The 12427-nt window shown below is 45.6% G+C and overlaps 1 protein-coding gene across 2 annotated transcripts in view; it reads left to right on the top strand.

Annotated features, from left to right (window-relative positions):
- The window catches only part of LOC100693618 (axin-2), a 77931-nt gene that overhangs the window by 25076 nt on the left and 40428 nt on the right, over window positions 1–12427 (top strand). The gene's annotated exons all lie outside the window — the stretch shown is intronic.

The raw sequence follows: 12427 nt of genomic DNA, 5'->3' as shown, positions 1-12427 counted from the left end.
AATTACACAGGGGCTTGCGGATGGGCCCCTCATCTCTCTCGGCGGTGAAAATGCTTAACGTTTGTTGTTGGTTCAAGGCTCTGTAAAGGATGTGCTGGCATGTGTAGGGTTCTGGCAGAGAGGAAACTTGCGGTGGGGGGGTGAACTGTTATTGTTTGAAAAGCGTGTAAGCGGCCTTCACAATACCGCATCCACGGGAATGAAGCAAAGACAGAGCGAGAGGGAGAGAAAGAGGCAGAGAGAGAGCAAGAAAGAAAAAAAAAAGTCTTGCGAAGCTTTGACTGACGACTTAACAGGCGAAACCGAATTTGTCTTTTGCCGGGAGATGTCAGATGCCTTGCCAGAGAGAGAGAGAGAGAGATGGAAAGAGAAAGACAGAGAGAGAGAGAGACCAAAAACACACCACAGAATCTCTCCTGCGTCTTTTTCACCCTCTTCTTTCTCCTCCGGTTTAAGACGGCTCGGTGAATGCAACAACATCAAAGGCCTAGCACTCAGAATGTACATTGTTGTTCCAGTAACCACATGAAACAGAAAGAGAGAGAGAGATGGAGAAAGGCTCAGAGAGATGGAGCAAGTTTTTTTCTCCTCTTTCTTCCCTTGTACATAAATAGGGAGCTATGGAGGGAATCGGTTTAGAAACGGTGGAAGATTAACTCTTTTATCTCTTCATTTCAAACGTCCTCCGTATCCACATCCTCCACATGCTAACCACCGTCAGGATCGTCATGCCTGACCAACACCACTACAAAGGAGAGGTGTCTTCTGTATTAGGACACGTATAACTCCTCCACAAACAGAGCTGATGAGAGCAGAAATAGAGCCGAGGAGGAGGTTTATACAGCTTCATTCCTGACTCATTGTCATTAAGAAAGCCCTCTGTAATCGGAGCTAAACTTAGAAAGGAGCAGGCTCTTTCTCTGCCGCAGACATTCCACATGTGTATGAAAGAGGAACATAACGAAACAGTCCCGAGCTTGAGCCTCAACGTAACGTAACAGGCTTTATTCCTGCCTGGCCTTATCTTTACACAGAGACCACCCAGGAGCAACAAGTCAGTTCTCACCTTTAGTCTGAGTGTGTGTGTGTGTGTGTGTGTGTGTGAGGTTTGTACTTTATAAGTGTACAGCTGTGTCTGTATACAAGTCCTATGCTTTTATGTGTGTGTGTTTGTGTGTCTGTGAATGAATGTGTTTTGTGTGTGTGTGTGTGTGTGTGTGTGTGTGTGTGTGTGTGTGTGTGCGTGTGCGCGCTTCTACCTCCCACCATCTGGGCCCTGTTTGGAGAGATTTTCTGTAAAAATCACAGTCACGCCGTGGCAGGATTACCACTGTGAAAAGCAGCACCTGGAAGAAACTCAGTGCTCCTGCTCCTTTCCCTCAGATGCTCAAAGAAGTTTCTGGCTTCCCAGCTTGAGGCGCAGGATTTGTTTTTGACCTACATGGGCGTCCTAGGCCTCGTGTTCCCTTCCAAAAAGCAAAAAAAAAAGAGCAAAGAACACATCTGAAATTCACACTAGGCTACATTCAGCAAGGTTACAGTATCACCGCATTACAGTAGATAAACAACTGCATGTGTGTGTGTGACTGTGGATGTGCGTTTGCACCATATAAATACATATATTTCCGTTTTTTTATAATTGCGAGCCAGGACATGGATGATTATCCACAGTGAGATGTAAGCCTGTGAATGAAAGAGTTCAATAATCCCAGATGGAAATTGAGTCGGAGCATCTTCACTGAAGATTTCCCATTAGAAAGAATCTTAGTCCAGGATTAGCCACAATTAAAACTGTTTTGATGTTCCCACACATACACACAAGCGGGCCTTTCATATTTGCGGTGCCATATAGAGACGAATCAATTGCCTGAATACAAGAAGAAGTATTCGAGTGAAGAGACGCGTAGCAGCTAGGTTGGATGTTCGCTTTTATTTCTACGCTATGCCATCCAGAAAATGGTTCTATAAACTCTTCTGTAACTGGAGTGAGACGTCCAAATTTTTTGATGGTTTCACTTAGCAGGTCTTAGATGCTATAAAGGAAATAACTTGTTTTAAAAAGTCTCAAGAACTCCTCGAGCTACAAATACTGCAGACAAACTGCTTTTTAATTTCTTTCAGATTGTCATTGTTGCTGATTGGTGCGGAGGAATATCAATTGTTCTTTATATCTCATTGCACACTTAAATCAGTTTTGCTTTTTTTATCTACAAAATGTAAAACCGTCATATAGAAATGTTTATGATGAGTATTTAGCAAAGTCCCTTGAAAAGCAAGTCTCACAACTTGACAGTCATCATCTGTGGAATCTGGGCATTTATCTTGAAACCTCTATCTAAGCCTCTATCTTTAATAGACATCATTTTAATTTCAGTGGGCACAGTGACATTGAATCTCCTGTCAGATCTGATAACATTTCAAAGGTTTCTGTCAGTTTTACCTAAGAATCCGGTCTTTAAGTGATGGCGTATGAACGCTGCTTCCGGGTCCAAACTACTCTGCGTTTATTAAGGCTATAGAGATTGACAGACCATGTGACTTTCGTGCATTGCATGCCGGGTACTCGTGGCAAAACAATCAAAGCAATGCATCAAACACAAGCATTTGCAGCACCGCAAAACGTTCATTCTCCGGTTCCAATGCCTTCTTGCTTTTTCTTTGCCCCCCAAAAAAGTTATGTACAAAACGAAGGAGAACAATGCCAGTCCGTACAAAGACAGACTTGATGAAAAGTCAAAGAAAAGATACGAGGAAAAAATCAAAGGAGTGAGAGGGTCAGACCCTTATGAGCACACAGAATGGACAAAAGACGTTAGCGTGCTGCCCAACTTTCACCACGCTCATATTTATAATTATACGGCTCTTGGAGTGAGTGCATACACTCATGAAGTTTTTAGTAACTTCAGGTCACTGCAACAAGCCCAGGTACAGTTTACCGATGGATTGGTACAGGGCCTTGAAATGCACCGTGTAGAACGAAAGACCAGTTTACCAGTCTCACAAATCGTCTTCATAAACACACATTCGTTAACCGTTTATTAATAGGACCTTTGAGCTCAACGGTAATTAATTAGTAGTGGAAATAATTTCTCGTACACATTACAGAAATGTAGCAGTGACAATAATATTGTATGCTGTAATCGTACTGGGTAATTAGTGATACAAAAAAACTGTTTTATCCTGTGAATAAAAGTATATGTTTTTGTCAATGTACCATGGTAATAACAGAAGCGAAACACAATATTGTGTCAGGACAATTCACTATTTATGCACAATAAACAAAGGAGCATAGCGCGACAATTTCTGTTCAGCGCCAGACTTGCTTGTAACCTATATCACCAATTATGTTAAGAAAAATGACGTATTAACTACTACAAAACACTGACCTTTGTGGGAATGCTTGGAGCAGACTAACATGTGAGCTGAAGTGTTCTGAGACGCTATATTTGGTCTTCGAATGGCTGCAATCCAGGCCATCCGTCGGCTCTTTGTTACTTCGGAAACATGGCTTGAACAATTTCTCTTCAACGACGTAATCCGATAACAACCGATCTCTTTACCCGTCGGCTACCTGTGGCTGTCATGCGATTGCAGTTAATAATACAACAGCTTCTTGCCATTTTTTGTGTTTCTTTTTATCGCTGTGTGACTGATTTCAATTGAAAGCCTGCGTGCGTTAATACCTCTTGCCACGAGTTCCCAGAATCCTTTGCGGTTTTACCCCTGAATGACGTCACATTTTCAATCTCTATTGTGTTTTTAACATGTTTTAATTCTTTATATCCTGATCCAAGCCCCTAAAAAAGTCAGTGATCACTGTCGGCCTCTCTCAGTTTTTATTACCAATATTCATTTTAAAGCTCAGTTTTTAAAACCTTACGATGTAACCACAGCCCAGCCCATGCAGCAGTATATTAATGACTAAACTCGTATTGTGGATGGATTATCTCAGTTGTTTTCCTGACTGAAGTTTGGTCCGTTTACAGCATCCTGCCATGCAACTGCATTTGTCCCTATCCATCGGGAGCCCTCACGTTAACTTTTATCGAGTGGAAAAAGGTTAGCGTTCGCCCTCCAGCTTCACTGTTTATATTATGCTAACATAGCTGTGTCACTAGCCATCACGTAGCACATCATTATATACCAGCTAGCCAAACTTCAGTAACACTACAAACGTCACTGCTGTTTAAGTTTCTGTCTTCGTTTATGTTGGAAGCGATAGCAGGGCTATGCGTTTAAATTTTTTCAGAAATCCCCCAGTCAGAACGTGGTATATTATGTTTGGGTGGAAACTAGCAAGCTTACTTCCTGCTAACTTTGAACTCTGTTAAATGTAATAAATTCTGTTTTCATGGATGTTAAACTTAATTGTTACACCTGGTAGAGCAGCCTCACTGATCATTTTATTAAAGAGGACAGAATTTAGACAGTTTGTAACTCTCAGTGATGCTGCAGTGTTCGTGTGACTTTGGGACCTGAAGAGGCTAATGACGTCAGACTTAAAGACCGGATGAGGTTTAAAACATCACCTACACGCAGTTTCACAACATAACTTATGAAATGGCTGTGAAACTCTTCCAGAGGTGCGCCTGTGTGCATGCCTCAGGGGAACAAAGAGTTAGAGTATTTTCGTTTCGACCATTTTCTTCTTGATGGTCTTAACGACCATTATTAGCATTTCAGAATCCTCCATAGATTTTGAGTGCAGTGCCTCATCATGTCCTCCATATTAAATGATATCTTAAATACATGGATACACAACATAATGAACCAACATCTTCTTTTAACTGGTACAGTATTTTTCTGTCCCATCCAGTTCTATATCAAAAAGCACGACTTGATGTAACTGCTGTTAAAGTTTCCTTACAGGTTGTGTATTAATATGACTTGTTTTGCCTCCCGCTCTGTGCAGACCTTCTTGCTGATCTCGCTGTCATCATTGTCAGCCCAGCGTGGCTATGTGGCCCTCAAGCCCTCAAGCCCTCAATACAACAATAGATGCGCAGGCGGAAAGTTGTTGGTTTAAAGAAGACCCCAGTCCAAATGTGTGTGCAAATATTGTAGCATTACTGCGTATAGCAGACAAAGCTGTGTTTCTAATTACTAAGACAATTAAGTGTGAGCATGAAGCCGAGGAGAGGAACTGCGGTTTAGGGTGAGTGGGTGGTTGGATGTGTCTTCTTTTCCCAGACCCAGTTCAACTAATATGAGGAGTTAGCCATGAAAACAAGTGTCAGAGCGACAACAGATTGTTTCATCCCACAGCATGACTGTGGAGGCAACCAGTAGAGTGAAGTTTCAACATAAAGACAAGCTTGTCTAAATGTTTTTGCTCAGTTCCACAGTGTTTCCTCCTCCAACAACAGCAGCTCTAAAAATACACATTCGAATGCACCTCAAAACACACTCTGATGCCTTTCTTGGTAGTTTCCCCTTCTTCTTCCCTGCAGCAGTAGAGACCAGATGCATAATTACACATTTTAAATGATCAAAACTGTGCAGTCTGGCGAGTCTATTAAAATACAGTTAGTGTTTCATAATGCCAAGGAACTCATATCAGGAAGATGTTTTTTTATTGATTGTGAATATCACTTCACCAAATGCAGCAATATCCTGACTTTGAGTCCCCCTCAGACTGGACTTGTGTTGTTTTACAGAAAAAACCTGTGACACAGACCCAAAAAAGAAAAGGAAACTGATCATTGTGGTGACTGTGTACAATGTTAGTAATTGGCATTAAGGATCATTTGTGCTACATTCAAATTAAATACCTGATATTCTCCGCAATTGGCTTTTTTTCATGGTTATTTGCTGGTGAAAAGAAAAAATGTGTATAACAGCACTCAGAAAATCAAAACATTTTTGTCATCACACAAGTGCCCAAATAGCAATTAGCTTATGCAAACTGCTGACTGAAGCTTGGTCTACATACTGACTCCTGTTGCCTAGGTAACGCTCTAACGCAAAGGGTGCAACCCTCCATGACAGTCCCAGTTTCTCATATGACCCCTTGGGTAAATTAATTGCCCAGCCCTGCGATGTATTTACCACCTCCTCATAAGTAGCCTCTCCTGTAATTGGCAGTGCTTCAATTGCCCACCTTGAAGTTGAGAAAAGTTTCAAAACTTCACATCACCAGCGGTTATTTCTCCTGTTGCTGCTTGAAGTCTCTGAATGTCATTGATTTTCTATGGTCTCTGGGCCCACGTCGCTTCTGGTTGCTTGATGTGTGGACAACCCCTTTAGCTTGCCTCGTGTGTGGTGTCACACGTCAAGCATGCCCGCCACAAAGAATTGAAACAACTCATAGATGTGCACCCTCCAAAAGCTCTGGATGTTCAATAACACACAGCAAACATTATTACTATTTCATGTTTTTTACTTTTTTACTAGCATCATACTGCTCCGTAGAAGCTTTTTCAAAATCATAACGCAAGATTTTAAGAAAGGCTGACACAAAAATTTGTCTAAGCCTGAGTTTAGGATAACCCTTGATGACATCACTATGACACAGTTTGAGTAAAGCTTTGTTTTTTTTCCCTCATACTTGACAAATCTTGTAGATACACAGAAGACGTAATACAGGACTAGTAAACTATTTGTTATACCTTTAATTTTCCTTTGTTAGTGTACTTATTTATTTGGGAAAGAACTGTTTGGGGTCTTTTTTTTAATTGTTGTCCTTACAGTGGATATAATATGGTTGTTTTAAAGCTGCAAACGCAAAAGGCAGGTTACAGCTCTGTTCCTCCGTCATACCATTTATAACTGCAAGGTTTTTTTTTGTTTCCCTCCATGAAAAATCAGAATGTAATCTGATTTCAAATGCTGGATTATTTCTCTTTAGCAAAAACATTAAAAGAACTCTCGCTTTCCATATCATTAAAAAAATATAACATTTAATGTGGCACTATGGTGAAAGGAAATGCAGGGAAGAAATGGTATTGAAAATGAGGATTGGAATCGCCATTTTAAATGTCAGAGATAAATCTTTGATTTTTGAATACGTTTACGTATTTCTCTTTTTTAAATTGTACTCTTTTAAAAAAGGTTTTGAAAATCTATTTTTGGGGATTGAAAAAGGTTTTTGAACTGAGGTTTTCAACATACAGTTAGTGGGGATAGGCTATTTGGTAACTCTAAGGCTACGTCTACGCTAATTAGGATAAGTTTGAAACGCTCAGCTATCGCTCCACACTATCATTTTTGATTGTTTTCATCCACACTGAAAACACTATGTTCCTGTACTGCGCATGCGTGAAACATAAGACCATTTGCCTGCATCATTTCCGTCTGCTGTTTTTTTACTTTCCGGCTTTTTGAAACGTCGCGGCAAAATGTCGAGGAAAATTGCTGAGTTTTATCTGGATCTATCTGGAGCATGTACAAACTGATATTAATCTTTAATAGGGCTGTCAAAATTGATAGCAAACAAAACAACTGCTGTACAATGCCGTCCGCCATCTTAGTTGAATTGGTCACATGACTGCATCATATGACTAATATGCATCATCGTTTTCGAGAGCATCCGTTTTCGCAATCCACACTGCGACGCGAAAACAGCGTTTTCAAATTTATCCACTTTGGAGAGCGTTTTCGAAAAGCTCAGTTTTCCTTGACCAAAAACGTGTGGACGGAAGGACAAAACGGAGAGAAAATGCATCTTCACACCTATGGCCTTAATTGCCCATAGGTGTGACTCTGAGTGCGAATGGTTGTCTGTGTCTATGGCTACATCCACACTAATGCATTTTCGTTTGAGACGGCGCTTTCCTCAAGGAAAAACGCAGCGTTTTGAAAACGCTCTCGAAAACACATACATTTCAAAACGCAGCTGTCCCGTCGCAGTGTGGACACACGAAAACGCAGACTTTCTAAAACAATGACCTATTTTAGTCATGTGATGCAGTCATGTGACCAATTAAACAAAGATAGCGGAGTGCATTATACAGCAGTTGTTTTGATTGCTCTCAATTTTGACTGCCCTAAAAAAGATTAATATCAGTTTGTACATCCATCCATCCATCCATCTTCATCCGCTTTATCCGAGGCCGAGTCGTGGGGGCAGCAGCCTAAGCAGAGAAGCCCAGACCTCCCTCTCCCCAGCCACCTCCTCCAGCTTATCCGGGGGAACACCAAGGCGCTCCCAGGCCAGCCGAGAGATGTAATCTCTCCAGCGTGTCCTGGGTCTGCCCCGGGGCCTCCTCCCGGTGGGACATGCCCGGAACACCTCACCCAGGAGGCGCCCAGGAGGCATCCTTGTCAGATGCCCGAACCACCTCAACTGGCTCCTTTCGATGTGGAGGAGCAGCGGCTCTACTCTGAGCCCCTCCCGGATGGCTGAACTTCTCACCCTATCTCTAAGGGAGAGGCCAGCCACCCTTCGGAGGAAGCTCATTTCTGCCACTTGTATCCGCGATCTCGTTCTTTCGGTCACTACCCACAGCTCGTGGCCATAGATGAGGGTAGGGACGTAGATCGACCGGTAAATTGAGAGCTTCGCTTTTACACTTAGCTCCCTCTTCACCACGACGGACCGGTGCAGCGTCCGCATCACTGCAGCCGCAACACCAATCCGTCTGTCGATCTCCGGCTCCCTTCTCCCATCACTCGCGAACAAGACCCCGAGATACTTGAACTCCTCCACTTGGGGCAGGAACTCATCCCCGACCCAGAGTGGGCACTCCACCCTTTTCCGGCTGAGAACCATGGCCTCAGATTTGGAGGTGCTGATCCTCATTCCCGCTGCTTCACACTCGGCTGCGAACCGTTCCAGTGCGAGCTGGAGGCCTTCACCCGATGAAGCCAACAGAACCACATCATCCGCAAAAAGCAGAGATGAGATTCTGAGGCCACCGAAGTGAAAGCCCTCCGCCACTTGGCTGCGCCTAGAAATCCTGTCCATAAAAATTATGAACAGAACCGGTGACAAAGGGCAGCCCTGGCGGAGCCCATCACCCACCGGAAACGAGTCCGACTTATTGCCGGCAATGCGAACCAAGCTCTTGCAACGGTTGTATAGGGATCGAATGGCCCGTAGCAATGGGCCAGACACCCCATACTCCCGCAACACCTCCCACAGGACACCCCGAGGGACACGGTCGAATGCCTTCTCCAAGTCCACAAAACACATGTAGACTGGTTGGGCAAACTCCCATGCACCCTCAAGTATCCTTGAGAGGATAAAGAGCTGGTCCAGTGTTCCGCGACCAGGACGAAAACCGCATTGTTCCTCCTGTATCCGAGGTTCGACTAGCGGACGAACTCTCCTTTCCACCACCCTGGCATAGACTTTCCCAGGGAGGCTGAGGAGTGTGATCCCCCTGTAGCTGGAACACACCCTCCGGTCTCCCTTCTTAAAGATGGGGACCACCACCCCGGTCTGCCAGTCCAGGGGTACTGCCCCTGATCTCCACGCAACATTGCAGAGGCGTGTCAACCAAGACAGCCCCACAACATCCAGAGCCTTCAGAAACTCGGGGCGGACCTCATCAACACCAGGGGCTCTGCCACCAAGCAGTTTTTTAACTGCCTCAGTGACCTCGCCCCCGGAAATTGGCGGGTCATTCCCCTCATCCCCAGACTCTGCTTCTTCCTCGGAAGACGTGTCAGTGGGATTAAGGAGGTCCTCGAAGTATTCCTTCCACTGCCTGACAATTTTCTCAGTCGACGTCAGCAGCGCTCCGCCAGCACTATACACAGTGCAGGTAGAGCACCGCTTTCCCCTCCTGAGACGCCTGACGGTTTGCCAGAATCTCTTCGAGGCAGTCCGAAAGTCTTTTTCCATGGCTTCTCCGAACTCCTCCCACACCCGAGTTTTTGCTTCAGCCACTGCCCGAGCCGCATTCCGCTTGGCCTGTCGATACCTGTCGGCTGCCTCCGGAGTCCCACAGGCTAACCAAGCCCGATAGGACTCCTTCTTCAGCCTGGTGGCTCCCTTCACCTCTGGTGTCCACCATTTGGTTTGGGGATTACCACCACGGCAGGCACCAACCACCTTGCGACCGCAGCTCAATGCAGCAGCTTCGGCGATGGAGACGCTGAACATGGTCCATTCAGATTCCCCAGATGTCCCCAGTCTCCCTCGGAATGCTGTTGAAGCTCTGCCGGAGGTGTGCGTTGAAGATCTCGCGGACTGGGGCCTCTGCTAGACGTTCCCAGCACACCCTCACTACACGTTTAGGTGCACCAGGTCTGTCCAGCGTCCTCCCCCGCCACCTGATCCAACTCACCACCAGGTGGTGATCAGTTGACAGCTCAGCCCCTCTCTTTACCTGAGTGTCCAGAACATATGGTCGCAGGTCTGGTGATACGATTACAAAATTGATCATCGATCTGCGGCCTAGAGCATTCTGGTGCCACGTGCACTTATGGACACTCTTATGTTCGAACAAGGTGTTCGTTATGGCCAAACTGTGATTTGCACAGAAGTCCAATAACAAAACACCACTCGGGTTCAGATCAGGGAGGCCGTTCCTCCCGATCACGCCCCTCCAGGTCTCGCTGTTGTTACCCACGTGAGCATTGAAGTCTTCCAGCAGGACAACAGAGTCTCCAGGTGGGGCACCTTCCAGCAGCCCCCCCAGGGACTCTAAGAAGGCTGGGTACTCTGAACTGCCACTCGGCGCATAAGCACAGATGACAGTCAGGACCCATTCCCCGACCCTGAGGTGCAGGGAACAAACCCTCTCATCCACCGGGAAAAACCCCAACGTACCGGCAGCAAGCCGAGGGGATATTAGAATACCCACCCCAGCCCGCTGCCTCTCACCAGGGGCAATTCCAGACTGAGACAGAGTCCAGCCCCTCTCCAGGAGACTGGTTCCAGAGCCCGAGCCATGCGTAGAGGTGAGCCCGACTATATCTAGCCGGTACTTCTCAACCTCATGCACTAACTCAGGCTCCTTCCCCACCAGAGAGGTGACATTCCATGTCCCTATTGCCAGTCTTGGCAGCCGGGGATCAGTCCGCCAGGGCCTCCGCTCCTGGCCGCCGCCCGGCACACAATGCACCCAACCCCTATGGCGCCTCCTGCTGGTGGTGGGCCTGTGGGAGGATGGCCCATGTCTCCTCTTCGGGCTGTGCCCGCCCCATGGACTAAGGCCCGGCCACCAGACGCTCGCCTTCGGGCACCCTCCCCGGGCCTGGCTCCAGGGCGAGGCCCCGGTAACCCTATCCCGGGCAGGGTAAACTGTTCCCTCGATGTTCTCTTCATAAGGGTCTTCTGAATCGCTCTTTGTCTGGTCCCTCACCCAGGACCAATTTGCCATGGGAAACCCTACCAGGGGGCAAAAGCCCCCAGACAACATAGCCCCTGGGATCCCTGGGACACACAAACCCCTCCACCACGATAAGGTAGCGATTCACGGAGAAGCAGTTTGTACATGCTCCAGATAACTTTTCTTCAAATTCTTTAATTCTCACTAGCCTTTGTGGATGCGCAGGACTGGAACGTAAGCGTTTTCGGTTGTTTCAATGTGGACGCACACCTCTGTGAAAACGACTGAAAACGCTACTGTGGATGTGGAGCATTTTCAGACGAAAACGCTGTTTTCAAATCTATCCGGGCTAGTGTGGACGTAGCCTAAGACAGCTGGGATAGGCTCCTGCTCCCCCGCGACCCTGGAAAGGATAAGCAGAAGAGAATGGATGGGATGGATGGGTTTTCATTTTAAATTAAATAATAAATTACTTTAGTAATGTTTAAATAAATAAAATAATTAAAAATGAATTTACTGCTTTAATACATTATTGAAGCACAAAATTCTTTATTCTGATGCACGTGGCTCTTTTGGTCCTCCAAACTTTGGAGTCCAAATCTAAGGCGAGGCTCCTAACGGAGTGATTTCAAATGCTTTTTATGCTCCTCAGGAGTATCTGGCACTTATTTCACCCCTGCTCTGCCTTTGGTTTAAAGTCTATAAAGCTATAAAATGAAACTCTCAGAATCATGATGTAATAGGATTATGAGCTCATTCTGCCTCCTAGAACCAGCTGAATTTGCATTATTAAAGATTTGGCTATAGATTATATAGTGAAGAAATATTTGAGTATAGTGACTGTTGCTCTACTCCTCTGAAGTGAAGAGGGTGGGATATACTATTGAAAGCTGTGCTCTGAGATAATATGCACAATTACGCAGAGCACACACGATTGCTTTATCAAATGGCATCACTGCACTGCTGTAGTTAAAGTTCTTCTGGTCTGGGACTGCACGCATGACTGTTTTCTTTATTCAGAGAGTGTGTTTCTTTCAGCAGTACCAGGAACGCTCACACAAAAAACACTCTCTCCATTCACATTCTGCACACCCTCGACCCCACAGCCGCGTGTCACTGTTTACCATTTTGCTGTCCGCCCTCTCTCTTGACCCCATCACCCTCTGCTTGGTGTCTGGCAGCATCAGCGTCTGATGTTCCTGACATCA

This window comes from Oreochromis niloticus, linkage group LG6, assembly GCF_001858045.2.
Source record: "Oreochromis niloticus isolate F11D_XX linkage group LG6, O_niloticus_UMD_NMBU, whole genome shotgun sequence".
NCBI classification, from domain to species: Eukaryota; Metazoa; Chordata; class Actinopteri; order Cichliformes; family Cichlidae; genus Oreochromis; species Oreochromis niloticus.
Note: the sequence above shows the minus strand (reverse complement) of the source record. Positions and strands in the feature narration are given on the sequence as shown.